The sequence below is a fragment of the Helianthus annuus genome, chromosome 5 (assembly GCF_002127325.2).
Source record: "Helianthus annuus cultivar XRQ/B chromosome 5, HanXRQr2.0-SUNRISE, whole genome shotgun sequence".
NCBI classification, from domain to species: Eukaryota; Viridiplantae; Streptophyta; class Magnoliopsida; order Asterales; family Asteraceae; genus Helianthus; species Helianthus annuus.
In genome coordinates, this window is record NC_035437.2 from 169,351,120 (window position 1) to 169,363,643 (window position 12,524).

Here is a 12,524-nt window from a genome sequence, read left to right on the forward strand (position 1 = left end):
AAAGATCGTAATCACTTTCACAAGCATCTCATAACTCTAATGTGGTGATCATCTTTTTTTTAGTTAGGAAAGTAATGACCTAGGGTATGTTTGGCAAAAGTGGCTGGTGGCTGGTAGCTGGAAGCTGTAAGCTGGTAGCTGGTGGCTGGAAGCTGGTGGCTGGAAGTTGGTAGCTGTTGCTGGTAGCTAGTAGCTGTAGCTTTTTAAATACATTTGGTGTTTGGTAGAGTAGCTGGAGCTTTTAATAAAATGTATAAAATGACCAAAATGGACATAACTAAAAATTTAGAAAGTTTGTGTATTAAAAAGTTTCCTATTTTTAGAAGTTAAAATAGTCATTTTTACTAGTAGTAGCGTTCAACCAAAAGCTTCAAGATCCTAACCTAAAAGTTTAAAGCTCCTTCAACCAAACAAGACTTTTTATTGAGTATGAGCTTTTTCTTAAAAGCTTAAAGCTGGAAGCTCCTAAAAGCTCTTAAAAGCTCCATGCCAAACATACCCTTAGAAGGAAAGATTAGAAAAATTAAAAGTACAACATGCATGGCCATTTTGTCATCAAGTAAATACTATAAATCGGTTGATTATTAAGAGCCCTCCAAGTGAACCAAACTGTTGCCATAAGGCCAGGGGTGTCAGGTGTGGCCTCACGCCACCCCGCCACATCAGCAAAAATAGCGCCCTTTGGCGCCCTCCCCCACCCCCTGCACATTATCGAGGGGGCGCTACCCTTTGTCCGCCAGCGTGCTAACGAGCAAAATAGCAGCTGTAGGTGGGGTCCATTGTTTTCAACCAATCAAAATTTTTGTATTTTAATTTTTTGTTTGTATTTATTTAATAGGAGGCTTTAAAAGAGCTTTAAACCACACCGTGTAAGTTAACGATAAAGCTCTCGCTTACGTGATGCATACATGGCTCTGACGTGGCACTATAAAGCCTCTTAAGGGCTTTAAATCAAAGCCACCAGCCTAACCAAGTATATACATCAGAGCGGTTTAAGAATCTCAATATTTACATCAGAGCTCACTAAGCGAGCCAATCCAGCTCGTTACGAGCCGAGCCAAACAAGGCTTACTTTCTAACCGAGCTGAGCCAGCTTGGCTCAATTTCAAACCGAGTCATATCGAGCGATCTCCGAGCTTTTTGGACGGCCCAAATCACCATTCAACCTTTATTTGATCATTGAAACCGTATCAGAAAACCCTAAATCGTAGGTGATCGATCGTATACGTGTATCGATTCAATTCTCAGTATCGTATGTATAAAATTGAATTCAAGGTTACCTATATAAAACCGATAATTCATCAAAATTCTTGAACAACGCTTAAGAGATTCAAAATTATTGCTTGTATCACATATTTCAAATACAGAGGCATTTATCTATACAAATAATAATCAATCAATAACCACCTAAAACCTAACAGTACTGGGCCCAAAACAGTTCATATCCATCACCTTCTTCATACATTCCTCTTTCGTTTTCTTCGATCTATATTTTCCAGCGGCCAATTCAGACCCCACAAACAGAGATCTGGAAGACCGATCGGCAACAGATCTGTTATAAGAAGATACAATCTTCGTTTTGGCGTGATGATGAAGTGCTTTAATGGGGCCGTTCCATCTTGCTACACCTTGATCTTTTAACGCTTCAACCGCACCGATGCTGGCGACCACCAACCATGTTTTAATCGTGGTCCTGCTGCTCATGTTGGGTTTGATTTGATTAGATGTTTGGGGTTATGATTTGAGTGAAAAGTGAATGAATAAAGGTGATTGATGGTTTTGGGTGTTGGAGGTGTTGGAGGTGTGTGATATATATATGTAGGGGAGGTGTTCGACGAAATGCCGAAAACAGGATGCGGGTGAACCCTTGCACAAGGAAACCGCCGCTGGTTTATAACATTTACTACTGAAAAGAGTAATATTCCGCGTATTGTGGATCGTGTGGCGGAGCGGAACCACTACTTTTGGACTTTTTGGGCCTCGTTTGTTGTTAGTGAATTACTTTTTGGACCTAGTGTATTATTAGGTTTTGGGTAAATTACGTTTTTCGTCCTTTATTTTTTACCAAATTGTAACAGATAACCTTTAACTTCAATAATTACAGTCACAATCCTTTAATTGCAAAACCTGTTACGCTCTACGTCCTTTAGCACTAACCAGATTAAAAATTTCACTTAAAGGTATTTTGATAAATTCATGTTTTTATTTAAATATTTAATAAAAAAAATCGAAAAATTGCATATACACTCCATCTTCCCCAATTTTCCTAACCCTAAAACCCTAACCACCACACCTTGCCATCACCACCTCATCCCACGGCCACCTCCACCACATACTGATGCAACCACTCCGACACTGTTCACCAGTCGGTATGTGGTTGCGTCAGTATGTGGTGGTGGTGGCGGTAGGATGAGGTGGTGGTGGCAAGATGTGGTGGTTAGGGTTAGAAAATTGGGGAAAATTAAGTGTATATGCAATTTTTTGTTTTTATTTCTTAAACATTTAAATAAAAACATGAATTTACCAAAATACCCTTAAGTGAATAAACTTAACTGGAAATTTTAACATGGTTAGTACTAAAGGACGTAGAGTGTAACGGGTTTTGCAAATAAAGGATTGTGACTGTAGTTATTGAAGTTAAAGGCTATCCGTTGCAATCATGTACAAAAATAAAGGACGAAAAGTGTAATTTACCCTTACGTTCTTGAAGTGTTAAGTTATTGCTTAATTCTGGTCATGTTTTTTTTAAACCAAAATAGCGACTAAATTCCAACCTTTAGCAAAATAGACATTTACGATTTGACCTAATCATCTTCCACCAAATAGCATTCGCCGGTTGTGGCAACTAAGACATGGCCTTGCTTTTGATCGCCAGCTAAGGCTTGGCCCATGCTTTTGCAACAACGAGGGCTTACGTTTTTGGGGTCGACTAAAACTCAGTGACTATTTTGATAAAAAAAAAATGACTTGGTTAACTTGACTCATTTGATGATTTTCCCTTTACATAACCCATAAGGAAACTTTTATTATTCGTAAATCAACTTAGCCAGTTATCCCTGTCAGGAATCGTCTTTGTTATTTAAGTCTTAAGGTGCTATATTAGTTGGACTTGGACAAGACTTATATTTGTTGGACTTGGACAAGTTGAGTTGAAAAAGGTTTGAACAAATAATTACATAGTAAAAAACATAAAAAGAATTATGAAACGGTTAGTTCTTAAAATAAAAAGTAAAGCTCATTAAAATATTAAATAGTTGTTTTAGGACCGAATTAATAATAAGTGTTGTCGGTTGCTATAAAAACATAAACTAAGTGTCCAAAAGAGTATAACTTTTTTTTTGTAGGGTTGCTTCTCATATTTGGACAAAATAATATCAACTTTGTCATGCTTTTGTATATATTGCAACTTTTACACAATTTTACACAATATATTCTACTTTTATGACAAAACAAAAGTAAAATAGTAACATTAGAAACCGATGTAAGCGATTCAATGTAATTAGGCCGAAGGGTGTGGTAGGGGCTTTATCACCGTCACCTTACCGCCACGTCACTCAAGGGCTTTAAAGCTTCCTCCTTTAACTTGAAGGGTGTGGTTGCGCCCCCATTTAAAGCCAATCAGATTCGATGGAGCCCCCCTTTCTTCCGTTACCATCTTGGCGAGCTACCTATAGCGCATTAGCGCCCCCCGCCCCCCCTAAAGATGGCAGTATGGGTGATGGAGCCCTACCGGCGTCGTTAAAGGTGAGATGGCAAAGGTTACGCCTCCACACCCTCCAGCCTTGCAATGTTATGCAACAGAAAAGAAAAAGGATTCCAATGGACCCCAACACCTGAAACAGGTGGCGCAAATGATCCTTCTCGAATATAAAGACTAGGGCAATACTTTTAATATATAATAATAATTTGAGCATGTGCTCGATCATGCCACTTTTGTATTTACTATATAAAAGTTAATACATTGCATACACTCCTTTTGTATGATTCTGAGTCCATTTGAATAAAACCATATGCAAAACAACTTTATCCAACTCAATCTAACGGCTACTCTTAGATATTGTTTTATTAGTACTGCCCTTCAGAATTCTAAAAACGTTTTGCGTTAGAGACGAGTAAAAAACATAAGCTCCTATGATATATATTCAATAATCATATATAAAAAAAGAATTATAATCATGTAAAATAATTATTACAAATTTATAATAAGTTCTAAATGTTGGCCTTTTTTTTAATTATTTAACAGTTTAAGTAGTTGAATCTATTTTTATTTGGGGTTTAAAACCAATCTAGGTTTCATTTTTTAAACTAGGTGGACCTTATATTATTTGTTATTGAATATAAATTTTTTATATAATTTATATATAATATAAAAATTAAAAACTTAGGCACTCAGGGAGATCGGTCGTGGAGTCGTCGCCTATCCGGCCTTGATTTTTATTTTCCAATAGCAACTTATTTATTTTGGACGGCAAATAGACACACCCTTTAAAGTCCTATGCCTCGTTCTACACCTTTATTACAAGCCCTTTGGTAGTACCAACTTGCTATTCAAACGCTGGGACTTTTGCTCCACTCTTGACCCAAAGAAAGGTGTTTATTTTAATCTCATTTATCAACTATCTAACAAATACTTGATTACTGAAAACTTGTTTATTGCCCTCCAAGTAAACCAAAGTGTTAGTAAGTAAATACTATGGCTTAGGTAATTTCCAAATTTCTTATAATAACTTAAGAAAAAGCTGGCTAAGCTTATTTGTAGGATTAGATACATTGAATTTTACAAAATATAATTAACTAGATGTAAGACCCCGCCGTGTTGTGGCCGGGGCTTACAAATTCAGCCGGCTTGGGTTAGTTAATAATTAAGGGGCTGTTTATTTACCTCTTAATGAGGGTCTGAATGGTTCAGACCTCTTACTGGTTCAACACTAATGATTCATATTGTTTGTTTCGTGAGTAAATGTCTGAATGTTTCAGACATTTGCATCTGAATGGTTCAGACATTTGCATCTGAATGATTAATTATTATACTGAGTCTCAATGGTTAAGACCTCTAATCTGAATTGGTCAGACATTTGTCTTTGAACGGTTAAGCATTATAATGTATCTTAATAATTCAGACCTCATACTGCTTAAGCATTTAATAGTTCAGACCTCTTACTGATTCATCACTTAACCATTCAAAAGTTACCAAACAGCTCCTAAACATTATACATGAGCTCCATGTTACTGCCGGTGTATTCGGTACCGGTACCCACTTTTCTCGTTTTTCAGTACCGGTACCGAACGGGTACCGTGCTCATTCGTACCTAATAATGTTACCAATTAATCGTATATAAATGAATAAATACTATAGTACTTGGTTTTATCATAAAGCAATGTCCAACTTTATAAGCTAAAAATACACGTTTTAATACTTAACAATGTTACCAATTAATAGTATGTATATAAGTAAATACTATAGTACATGGTTTTATCATAAAGCAATGTCCAACTTTATAAGCTAAAAATACAAGTTTTAATTTTAATGCCTGACAATGTTACCAATTAATAGTATATAAATGGATGCATGCAACTTATTAATATAAACAAAACAATTTTTTAATAGTGAGGGTCTAATAGAGAAAAAAACATGTTGTACAAGTGATGAATGCATGAAATAAAGATAAAGCACATGTTACAACACTGTGAAGCCTACACCTATTACAAATTGATAATATATAATAGTTACGTCTAAGGAATCTTAAAATGCACAATATAATGAATTACTAAAAAACATTGGTTGATGTACCAATAGCAAGTTATGTGAAGCTAGTTGTTTTATGTAGTGACATGTTTTTTGGACCATCTTTTTTTAACGACGAGAAAGGAATCTTAAAATCTATCTATACTCTCTAATAAAAGACTAAAAAATTAGACACCTGTCACTCTCACAATCAACCCCACCCTTTTTTTCCCGCCCATTACCCACATAACCAAATTAATCAAACAGGTCCAATTTTTTAACCCGGAAACAAAACGCACGGGTCTATTGTTAAGTTTACCCTAATTTTTTTTCCAGCCGCATTCCCATTCTCTCATCTCTGTGTTCTTAATTTTCTTTGCAACCCTAATTTTTTCTTCTCTTATCTCTTCGTAGATCAGCACCACCACTATCAGTCTCCGGCCGCCATCACTCCTTTGCCCCCACCACCACCACTTCATCGCCACCACTCCGGCTGCCATTAAGGGGCGAGGTATGTTTCTGTAATTTTGATGTTTTTACTTAAAGGTTTTTCAGTTGTTATGATTGTAATAAGATTCGATATTGTATAGTGAAGATTGGTTGCTTGATTAGTGTAGATCACCACCTGAAGTCGGCGGTTTCTTTAAAAACACGACTATGATGCTTGAGGGCCATCACCCTCATCGTTGGAAAGCAATGAAACCCTCTCTCGGTTAGTTTTATCACAAAATAAATACAACAATATATTGGGTTTTTTTTTATGAAACACAATTTCTTGGGTAATTTAAGATCATATTTATTTTTTAGAGGTGTGAGCCGTGATAAACACATGTATTTCAGGTCATTTTCTGAACATTTTAGTTTTTGGACGACTTAATTCTTAATTATATGACTTTCATATGTATATTTATTGAATATATGCTAATGAAGGTGTACATTTTATGGAATATGTAATCATAGCTCTATATAGAAGGTGATTGTTAGCTCAAGATATTTCCTGTCAATGTTTTAAAAACGGGTTTAAATCAGCTGGTAGTATTGGTTAAACCGTCTGTTACACTCGGTTGAACCGTCCGATACACCCGGTTGAACGGTTTCGAGCCCAATTTGATACGATATAAAAACCGGTTTTTCAAACATTGCCTTTGATAGCGATGAGGGTCATCATACGGGCATTTGAGTGCTCTTATTCTTGGGCATGTAATGATCGTAGATATGAATTTGATATAAGATTTGTGGTAAGTTGCTACTAAGGGCTTTTTTTAATGGACAGGGCAAAACATTGGATTTTCGTTTACCTAAACGGGAGACCAACAAGAATGGCCACATGACAGGTCACCTTCAATCCTCTTGCTTTTTCCAACCAAAGAGTTAGCAACAGGTAGTCAGGTACTAATATAAGTTGATACGTTCTATATTGAGTTTTAGTAACATACTTAATTCTTAATTTCTAATTATAGCTTAGGTTTTCTGATTAAAAATTACGGACTTGCTTAGTAGATTAATAGATTCAATTGTCTAAAAAGTTTAATTGTTTTTAAAAATAAATCAGATTTTTGGAATATATATTTGGAATTTGAATTTGAATTCCTAATGTGATAATTTATTAATTTTTGAGGGTTACCAAATTATGCCCTGATATTTTTGGTAACGTGTTCTAGAAAATGCTATATTTACCACGTTCTTAATTTTTGTATAATTTACTAACTTCCGATGGTTACCAAAATTACATCCCGATATTTTTGGTAACATGGCCAGTTATTGTTGATATTGGTATGATCATATTGATTAGTTTTTTAGAAAATGTTTCTATGAACGTGGATTAATAAAATAACTCTCTATAGTTTTGAAATTTGAAATCATTTAGTTTTTAGAAGATTACTATAAAAACCATCAAACACCACCTTTTATCTAATAGAGCACTACAACCTTTTCTCCTCTTTAAGCTAGATTGCTGTAAGTTCTTTATATGACTTCTTATTGCTAAACCACACTATCAACATGTATAACACTTTTTTACGTCATGTTTGTTTTATGTTATGTTGAGAGTTCATTCTCTTATAACTTCTTATTTTTTAAGATTCACCATGAATTTCTATTTTATTACAGGTTAATTCATGGTCCTAAGAATATCACCTTTCTGAACCACCTTGATGTTTCACAAGACAACTACACCATCAAAGTTCGCATTAAAAATAAAAACAATGCTGTTTACAAAGAGATATTTTCAAATTTGTAGTTTTTGTTTTGTATTTTTTTCCCTTATTGTCAATGATATCTTATCGTATATAACTATGGATTGATAATCAATTTGCTTCAAGTTTATTGTTTTCATATATATTTGTTTTTTTAACTATTTCTTATCTATTTGAAAACATATTATTTTGTCTGCCCCGTGAAATTCACGGGTATTAGCACTAGTGCACAATATAATGAATTACTAAAAAACATTGGTTGATGTACCAATACCAAGTTATGTGAAGCTAGTTGTTTTATGTAGTGACATGTTTTTTGGACCATCTTTTTTTAACGACGAGAAACGACGTACCAACCATCGTGACATCAGACGCTTTGGCCAAGATCGATTACTCTGAGCTATGTGGAGGAGATAGACGGACGGAAAGGTAGAGTCGCCTTGCCTATGCTGAAGTTAACTATCAGAAAACCCCTGTAGTTGATCGACTACGTGTGTTATTCAATTCTCAGTATTGTGTGTATGAAATTCGATATAAAAGTATGCATATAAAAGTGAGAATTCATCAAAACTTCAAAATTATTGCATGTATTACGTTATTCAAATACAGAGGCATCTATTTATACAAATAATAATAATAATCGATCACTAACTTGGCTAAAACCTAATAGTACTGGGACCAAAACAGTTGATATCCATCACCTTCTTCATACATTCTTCTTTCGTTTTCTTCGATCTATATTTTCCAGCAGCCAATTCAGACCCCACAAACAGGGATCTGGAAGATCTATTATAAGAAGACACAATCTTCGTTTTGGCGTGATGATGAAGTGCCTTAAGGGGGCCGTTCCATCTTGCTACACCTTGATCTTTTAACGCCTCAACTGCTCCGATGCTCGCGACCACCAACCATGTTTTAATCGCGGAACTGCTCATGCTGGATTTGGTTTGAATAGAAGAAGTTTGGTTGACTGATGATTTGGGTGGTGGAGGAGTGGAGTGTGATATAAATATGCAGGGCAAGTGTTCGATGAAATGCCGGAAACAGGATGCGGGTAAATTCTTACCCAAGGAAGCCGCTGCTGGTTTTAATTCCTTCCGCGTATTAGGGATCATGTGGCGTAGAGAAGTAGACCCACCACTTTTGGACTTTTTGGGCCTCGTTTATTGAGGTGATACAAATTGGCAATCAAATCGAAACCATGTATCCTTTTTTTTAAACTGACGAATCCTTTAAATAGGCTAGTGACGAAATTCACCACATCGGGATAGACTCGCCTCCGAACCGTAAAAAACCCTCACCTAGGGCCGAAGCCTGTGAACACTCACCCGAAGGCACGGCAGAGCGGTTAGGTAAAACCCATCAGTACAAGGATCAAACTAGCGATCTCCGCCTACACGCCTAGTCTCGCATCATCACCAGGTGCCGTAGAAAATAATGAGGAGAGCAGGAATTGAACTTGAGTCCCTTAGAACACCAACTCTCTCACTCAAGAATCGAAACCATGTATCTTGCTAATAAATTTTAAGTACTTTTTTTTAGTTATTATTGGTTTTTTATGGTCTAGTTTGATTCTAGAAAATGGTTAGGTTGAGTAGCGGACCAAAATAGATACCGACCATTTGGGTTGATTTCGAAGGGGGAGGTTTTGGAAATAAAAAAGCAGGGTTGAGTAGGGCTGTAAACGAACCGAACTAACACGAACAAGGCCTTGTTCGTGTTCGTTCGTTAAGGAAATAAATGTGTTCACGAACGGTTCATGAACACTTACCGAACGAGATTTTATGTCCGTGTTCGTTCATTAAGGAAATGAGCGTGTTCGCGAACGGTTCACGAACACAAACGAACACAAATAAATTTGGCGAACGCGACGAAGGATAAAGATAGATGACCCAGAAAGTAGCACTCGAACTTGAATCCCTTATTGTGGAACGAAGGTCGATCGTATTCGTGGATCTAAATAATGACAAATGAAAGGGAAATGATGCATAAACAAGATGAAAGTGGGTTTCCTAGTTTAATTGTTAGGGAAATAAAATCAATAAAAGATTAATAATATAAAAAGTACAAATTAAATTTAAGAAATTACAAAGATCTTCAACTAAAACACAAACATACGAATATAAAAGAACGCAAACCTTACTGAACGTTCACGAACACAATCGACCGAACGAGACCTCTGTTCATGTTCGTTCATTTAACTAATCGAACGAAATTTCTTGTTCATGTTCGTTCGTTTATTAAACGAACGAACATAAACGAACTTCCCGCCGAACGGTTCACGAACTGTTCGCTGAACGTTCGGTTCGTTTACAGCCCTAGTGGTGAGTATAAATCCGAATTATCTGAAATAACCAAACTAAAATAACTAAGAAAACTGAATTAACTGATGGTACGGTTTTTTGTATTTTTGAAAACCGTTTTCTTGATTGGTTTCGGTTATGCTTGTGTTCATAATTGAAAGTAACCGAACCGAATAATTATAATGTGTTAGATATTTTAGTGTACACATGTAATTGGGATTCATTTTGGTGAACAAAGTAAATTCTAATACACATAAGCAAGTTAGGAGGTGCGGAAGTGCACACTTGTTTGGGTTTGTTTATAGTTATAAGTGTTCAGGCGAAACGCCTAATCAAAAGGGGTTTCAAGGGGTCAAACCCCCTTTTGGTGGGGGTCTGGGGGCAGCGCCCCTAGGAAAAGGGTCCAACGGGCAAAGCCCCCAACTGTGGTCGAAATTTAATTTCCCAGAAATTGGGCTTAATTTCAAGATGAAAAATTAGGTCTTTTTGGAGGCAATTTTGTATTCAAAATAATAACTGCAAGGAAGCAGTTACTAACAGATTTGATTCCTATTTCGAAATCGATGTTTGGGCATTCAATTGTTAGTTTATGAATTCACTGTCAAATCACATACAAAATTCGTTTTCTTAATATCTGAGTTGTATTCGATTGGATTTTTCAGGTGAACTACCAAAGTCATTCCATCTAAAAATGACTACACGTCTCTCAAATCATCCTTTGAAATCTCTATTTTCCCAACAAAATATCGCCCACTCCATGAGAAATATTATCCCTACAACAACAAGAACTAATATTTGTACATGCACGCAGGGGCATACATAGCCTTTAAATAGAGGTAGCCCCCGCTACCCCTTGACACCCGAATGGTAGTGTAAATTTTGAAAAAAAAAATTGATGTTTTTTTAAAACGTTACCGTTAACGTTTTTTCTAAATCCGCCATTGAATCCACGTAAGTTTGTGTAAATGTTGATGGAAGTATATCATGCAGCGAGACTCCGAGCATGAATACAAAGGACGCACTCAATAATATATATTGACACTAGTTTGTTTCATTATTATTAACCCTTTTGCAAAGTCCAAACAGTTCCTGGTAGAGTGGTAGGTAGTGGTGACACTCAATGGCAGAGGCGCAGCTTTCAGGGAGGGCGCCCGACCCTCCGAACTTTTCACTCAGAGCTTGTGTAGTGGGGCGCTATATGCCATCATAAAGCCCCTATAAAGCCCCAAACACCACTACAGGGGGCTTTATGAGATAAAAGATGGTGGGTGGCGCTATATATATAGCGCTTGATGGGGGGGGGATTTCAAAAATGGACCAATGAAAAAAAGCAAGTGTTTTTTAATTAATTAATAAAATTTAAAATTAATAATTAGGTAATGATAGGTAGGGGCTTTATAACTACGGGCTTTAGTGATATAACGCCCCATAAAGCCCCTGTGTGACGTGGCACGACACGTGTCGCATAACGCCCCACAAGGGGCTTTATGACTACGGATGGCCTCAGTAGTGTTATGTATGTACGTTTCGTATAGAATTTTATAGGTATATACGTTTTCGACCCCCCGGTTTTATAAAAAAAAAAGCTTACTTATATAGAACTTTTAGGTCCGGTGACTTCCGACCCCCCCCCCCCCCGGTGGAAATTTTCAAGCTTCGCCACTGCTCAATTGTGATTACCAATTGTAGTCCATTATAAGTTAACAAGTGTTAACTTATTTTATATTTTCAAGGCATTCGGAAGAGAGTTATTGGCGGACCTAAGCCCAACCCAAGGTGCGCGGCCGCACCCCTGGGGAAAAAAAATTTAGTGCTAAATTCCGTCAAAAATCCCATCCGCACCCCTTGGAATTTTTTGTCCGCACCCCTTGGAAATTTTCAACCGCACCCTTGAAATTTTTCGTCCGCACCCCTTAGGTAAAAAGTGTTATCAATTTATATTTTAAACCCAAATACCAATACCTTTACCCAATTATAATTCCTAACTAGCTAGCCCACTAAGTCTTAGCCCATTAACCAAACCCAACAATATTTCAAACTATAATAAAATAATTAAAGCCCAAAACCTTTAGAAATTCTCTCCCGCCCTTTCTCTCTCTTGCGCCCCTGCACTGCCAACGAACAACATTACCCAGCGACAACAGTCCAGCAGCCGGCGACCACCATAATCAGCCACCATACCACCGTCGTTTGACACCAAATCTAACCGGAATCCGAACACGGGTAAATTTCTTTGTTATTTTGATGATTTTGGTTGATATTGTAGGAGAAAAAAGAGTAATAAAGTTGTTAAATAGGTTT

The 12,524-nt window shown here is 36.6% G+C and overlaps 1 long non-coding RNA gene across 1 annotated transcript; it reads left to right on the top strand.

Moving 5' to 3' along the window:
* Window positions 1-6,035: 6,035 nt before the first annotated feature.
* Window positions 6,036-8,061, top strand: LOC110941444. Its single transcript, XR_002594085.2, has 4 exons — window positions 6,036-6,236; window positions 6,343-6,437; window positions 6,999-7,114; window positions 7,835-8,061. It is a non-coding gene; the product is annotated as an uncharacterized LOC110941444 (long non-coding RNA).
* Window positions 8,062-12,524: the final 4,463 nt, after the last annotated feature.